This window comes from Pteropus alecto, unplaced genomic scaffold (genome assembly GCF_000325575.1).
Source record: "Pteropus alecto unplaced genomic scaffold, ASM32557v1 scaffold49, whole genome shotgun sequence".
Classification (NCBI taxonomy): Eukaryota; Metazoa; Chordata; class Mammalia; order Chiroptera; family Pteropodidae; genus Pteropus; species Pteropus alecto.
The window spans coordinates 2,187,388-2,193,387 of record NW_006443131.1 but is presented as its reverse complement, the minus strand read 5'-3'; positions in this window follow the sequence as shown (position 1 = coordinate 2,193,387).

Genomic DNA, 6,000 nt, shown 5'->3' with positions numbered 1-6,000 from the left:
CGCGCGTGGGCGCCACGTGACCGCTCGCTCTTTTGTTTGCGTCCGGTCCCAGCCCGGCCCGGCTGCTGTCGCTCTGTCCGCCTGGGGCTGTTGCCGGTCTGTGGGCGGCGCCGTCGTGGGCACTGTGGGCAGCAGGTCCTCGGGGACGGGGTGCTGCATTGTCGCTCGTGGCCGTGGTTAAGCTCCTCGGTCTTGTGTAACGTAGTTGGGCTCCAAGGCCTGAGACGGTAAGTGGGTACCATCTTTTTTTTTTTTTAAAGATGGACCTCAAGTACACAGTTATGAATGCATTCTGTAGTCCTTGGAGGCCTGCATAATTTATTTTAAAAGTGATGTAATGACTCCCCCACCCTCCCCTTAACTTGCCACCTCACCACCCCAACTCAGGAACTAAAATATTACCAATAACTTTCATCTGTTTCTAAGCGGCCGCATCCTTTACGCTGTCCCCACTCTCAGACGTCACCTCCATCATGATTTGTGTCTACACAGCTCTCACGTCGCTTTAAGTTCTTTTCACGGTCATGTGCATTATTAAGCTATACATCTTTACTCATTTTCGTGTGTTTTTGAACTTTCATCTAGGGTTCTGGACTTTTATTGTCACAAACAAGTTACTGAGTGTCTTAGTCCACTCGTTCTGCTCCAATAAAATACCAAATTTAGAGACAACAGTAATTTGCTGCTCACAGTTCAGGAGGCTGGAAGTCAGGATGCCACCGTGGCTGGTGATGGCTCTCTTCTCGGTGGCAGACTTATCCGTGTACGGTAGCTGGAATTCTCCCTTTTATAAGAACACCAATCCTGTTCCCGAGGGCTCCACCCTCAGGACCCAAGCACCTCCCAAAGGCCCCACCTCCCAGCATGATCGCCTGCAGCGTTAGGGTGTCAACGTCTGAGCTCTAAGGGGACACATTCAGACCTGAGTGCCAGACGTCATCCTTCTAGTTGAGTGGAGATGCATTTCTTTCGTTTTCACTGCTATATAACCATCCATTATTTGAGTATCATAATTTCTCTATCTATTCTCCAACTGCTGAACATTTATGTGATTTCTAGGGTTTTTTTGCTTCTTCCAACGGCGCTCCTATCAGCATTGCCTTTTGGTGCTTCTGTCCCAAAATTTCTCTTGTTTACCTTGGGGTGGAGTTGATGGGTCTTGGGAGTGTCAGTGTTCAACTTTATACGACATTCGAAGTGGTTATGCTTGTTTACACCCCCACCAGCATCCATATCTTCGCCAACGTTTCAGACTTCTTGAGTTTTGGCAATGACATGGAAGTTAAATGGCTTTATTGGCATATCCCTGAGGTTAAGCATCTCATAGATTGTTTACTGGCCATCTGCAGTTCCTTCTCTGTGTAATGTCAATGTTCTGGGTTCAAGGAATTTCAAGGCAGATCGAGGAAAACCATACGACTGCGAGGTGGCAGGGAGCAACTCAAGCTTTATTTGGTGAACTTTGACAGGTTTGCATGCAGAAGTCCCTCGCAGAACGGGAAAATCCTGAGATTTTGTGGGGAGGGGAGTTCGGGAACACATCCCAAAGCAGAGAAGGGCAAGGGAATTCCCAGGCGTTTAACTGATGCCGCCCAGCTGCCTGGCGGGAGGTCTCCGGGTTAGAAAGCCCTAAGGGCAGCTTGGGGTCTTTACAACCACAGGGTTTGTCATCTATGCCTAGCAGGTGTTGGGTGCATTTTCGTAAAGTATGCAGAGGTGAAAGTAGTCGAAAATTCTGCTTATCAGGCCTATACTTAAAACAACTGGGTGTGTAAGAATTTGAGTTTGGTGCTGGCAGGCTTTTGAACTTATAGATCCCAGCCTACTGTAAAGTAACAAAAAACCTAGGGACCAACACATACAGACTCTGCTTGTCTCATTTTTATAATAGTTCATGTCTTTCACCCATTTTTTTAGTTGCTTGTTTGTCAAATTCTTTATATACTATGAACATTAATTTTTTGTCAGTTATATGTTGCAGATTTCTTCTCTCACGTGTAGCTTGTTTTTTCACTTTCTATTTCGATAAATAGATGTTCTTAACTTTGAATTTATCAGTATTTATTCCAGTATTTGAAAGGTGTCTTCCATCACTCAGAAAATAAGGAAGGGAGGGAGGGACTTGTCTCTTGACTCGTTTCCCCTGTCACGACGGTTAACTCTCCTGCCCTCTGCGTTGTGCATGTGTGTCCCCTGGTGTCCGATGACTACCTGGGTGACCCTGGTCGGGAGGAAGGGGTATGTGGTGCAGCTGTGGAGTGAGATCTGCCAGTGTGTGCCTGCATGAAAGCAGGAGTCCGTGCAGAGTTGTCCCAATAGTGGTGGCCATCGCTGGAATTAAAGGTCCCGACACCCAGGTTGGTTCATGGCTGGACATGCAACTCAACACGCAGGGGACCAACCAGGGTCCTTCCTAGTGTTTGCAGGGGGAGCTAATGATGGAGGCGGCTTTTTCCTCCAGGTGGTTAAGGTCGGGTGGCGTCAGTGGAGGCCTTCGTGAGGCCACCTCCCCACCACTTGGGGAGTGGGTGTCTCGAGAATGAAGCTGAGGAGGGGTAAATAACAAAGCAGCACCCTGAGGACACCTCTGGCCCACGCCTAGACCCACCCACATCTGGAGGCACCCCGACCTTCTGCATCCTGGGAGTCAGCAGATTCCCTTTTAACGTTTAAGTTTCTGTCACCTATATCCAGAAGAACCTTACCTAACACAAGGATTATATCAACCTTTATTTGAATTTAATAGAAACGAAGCAAAATTGAAATGAAAGTGGAAGAAATGCTGACCTTGAGATACAGCTTTTTGGGAAACAGCAGATAATTTCTAAAAGGTCCTTGAAAGTTAAACAAAGCATATGAAAACGCTTCAAGGTCAAGGTGTTTTGCAGTTGAATTTGAGGTTTCTTAATAAACATAAGTTTCAGTTTGCAGAACAACTTGGTTGTCTCAAAAACTAAAAGCCAACCTCTGATGTCTAATCACTCAACCAACCAACCAAAGGTATTTCCCTTAACTTTAAAAACAATAATAATAATAAAAAAATAAACATCTTTTAAGCCCTAAGCCTACATGTAGAGTCACTCTTTAACTTAGTAGGGGAAGAAATTAATAAGGAAGTACTGATCTGTAAGAAAAATATTCTTATATGTGGAAAAAAAAAAAACACTTTTCAGGAAAAATAAAAATAAAAAAGCACCCAAAACAGGAGGAAAAATGATAGCTATTGCCTGTTACAAATTTAGGGTGAAGTCACCTAAGTCACATGGTTCCCTCACCGCTCTTGCATTCAGCCATTGCGGATTAAAGCTCATTGCTGTTGGGTTTATGGTGTTCCAATTTCTTTTAATGTCACACGGGTTAAAAAAACACAATTCTTCCAGAATTTTTGGGGAAAAATTTAAGCAATTTGGCTCCTGGCGCCAGATATTCTCCAGTGCATTTAATTCCAGAAAGAACCATATAGTCCATGTCCTACTGAAAGCGATGTGGTTATCTCGTCTAACGGCGTAGTCGATAAAAGCAGAACATACTTGATATAACTGTCACCCCATCTCGGGAATGAAGGATGCTATCCGGTGGAAGTGTGGCCTGCTCACGGTTCCATCAACTTAGAAAAAACCAGCCCCCACCTGGACCGTCGTGTGTGGCTTTAGGGAGGCCAGCCGAGGGTCCCGGCTCAGCGAATGACCACCAGTGCCAGGCGAGGACAAGTTCTCTTGTCTCCATGCCTCTGGGGGGTGGGGGGCTCCCCTGACACTCCCCCTTGCCGTACGCTGGCCCACGTCTTCCTCCGGAGCGGAGTGAAACACTGCATCAGGTTAGCACGAAAATCGTAGTTATATGTATCTTTTAGTTTATTTCTTGTCCCCCATCCAGGCAAATATTTTTATTCCGTTTGCAAGCTGGCGAGGGACCTTGAGTAGCAGATTTTTATATGACAGGCAAAGCTGTTAGGCCACCAGACCCCTGTGGCCTTCAAGGGTCTGGTGGCCCGAGAGCAGGCCTTTGAGTGCTGGCTCTCCTGGCTGCCAGCCCTGTGACCCTCCCCAAAGTGCCCCGAGCCTCAGTTTCCACATCTGTGAAACTGGGGTAACAGTATCCTTCTTACCCCCTTCACGGGGTGGCAGTGAGGAGCAAATGAAGTCACAGGAGAGGGAAGGGCAAACTGAAAGCCTTGGTTACAATGTTGCCTGTCACCCGGAAAGCCTCGGTTACAGTGTTGCCTGCCACCCACATGGCTTTCTGAACAGTTTCCCACACTTTCCGTCATTTGTTAGAACTTAGAGACCTAGTTACCAAAACACCATTTGGGCGGGCCCAGTCACATCTATGCAAATTCAAGCAGCGTCCTTCCTTAGTTCCTAAGTAAACCAGCACTGCAGGGGACTCCCGTGAAAGCCTGCGGTGTGAGCACCCCCCACCCCCGGGGTCCTGCGGTTCCCTTACTGGTTGGGTGAGTCCAAGGCCTTCCTCACTGCCTGCTGCGAATTAGCTACATTTTAACAAACAGCAGCCTCTTCCCGGGGAGGAAGGTGGCTTTCAGGGGCCTGCTCCTACCGGTGTTGACCGGTTTTCTCACCCACCTCGGAGGCTGTCGTCCCTGCTCCCCCTACAGTTGGTCACAGTGCTGTGGCCGCTCTGACTCCGAGCGCAGGGGCCCAGGGACAGCTCCTTTGTTCTTTGGGCCGCTCGGCTGCCGCCACTGGATGGTGCGGTTCTGTCTTGAGTCGCTGGCCTCCCAAAGTGGCTGAGCACTTGGCCCAATGATAAAACAGGTCATTTTGTTAATAGCTGCCTTTCAGCCCATCAGCTCAGGAAGGAGAATTGAGGCGTTAAGATACCATTTAAAACAGCAAAACAATGTTAGTTGTGTATAGGAATAAACAAACGTCAGCCCTCTGCGAAGAAAATTGTGAAACATTCTCGAATGACAATTATAAAGAAAAAAATGAAATGTTCATGGATAGGACGACTCTATCACGACAGCCTCAGTTCCAACAAAATTCTCGTCTCCCTCTCCTTGGCCCCCGCAGCCACCGCGAGCGGGCAGTCCTGTGGGATCCGCTTCCTCCTCCATCACTCACTAATCCGACTCTCACAGATTCCAATTGATTCCCCGCCCGCCCTATTTCTGTCCCGAATCACCGAAGCAGCCTCTTAAAGCTCGCCCCGTTGCAGTCCCCCTGTCCACAAACACAGCTAAGTCTGGCTTTCTAAAATGCGCATCTAAGCATGTCACTCCCGCTTATCACCCTCCAGTGACTCGGAATCACCCTTGGAATGGAGCTCTGCACGCTTCTTCCCCACCCTCTCTCCATTTCTTCCTCCCTTCCTTTTCCTTTGTCACCTGTTGAGCTCCTGCTAATTATTCCAAACTAAACTTGACTCTCACCTCTTCTGGGAGACTTTCCTGGGTCTGCCAAGGCTCCAGGAGCTGTCCTGGAGCAGGGGCACCATGTAGCCTGGTTGTCCCTAAGTCGTGTCTGGTTAGTTGTCCTCTGAGAATGGAAACCGACTACAGCCACACGATTAATAGGATTAAGAATTAAAACTGCGCAAGGAAACTTTGTGCCCTTTGATCAACATCTCATTTCCCTGCGCATGTACTATTTTCGTAACGTCTGCACCCACTTATATTCTGTGGGGGGGGGGTATTTTAAAACTATGCACGAAAACAGTATGGAGTTTCCTCAAAAAATTAAAAACAGAACTACATTATGATCCGGCAATTCCACTTCTGGGTATTTATCCAAAGAAAATGAAAACACTAACTCGACAAGATATGTTCGTCGCAGCATTATTTACAATAGCCAAGATACGGAGACGAGCTAAGTGTCCATCGATAGATAAATAAAGGAAATGTGGTATATATTTACAGTGGAATATTATTTAGCTGTTAAACTAAGGACATCCTGCCATTTGTGATGACATGGATGCGGGCATTGTGCTAAGTGAAATAAGACAGAGAAAGACAAACCATTTAATATCACTTATGCGGAA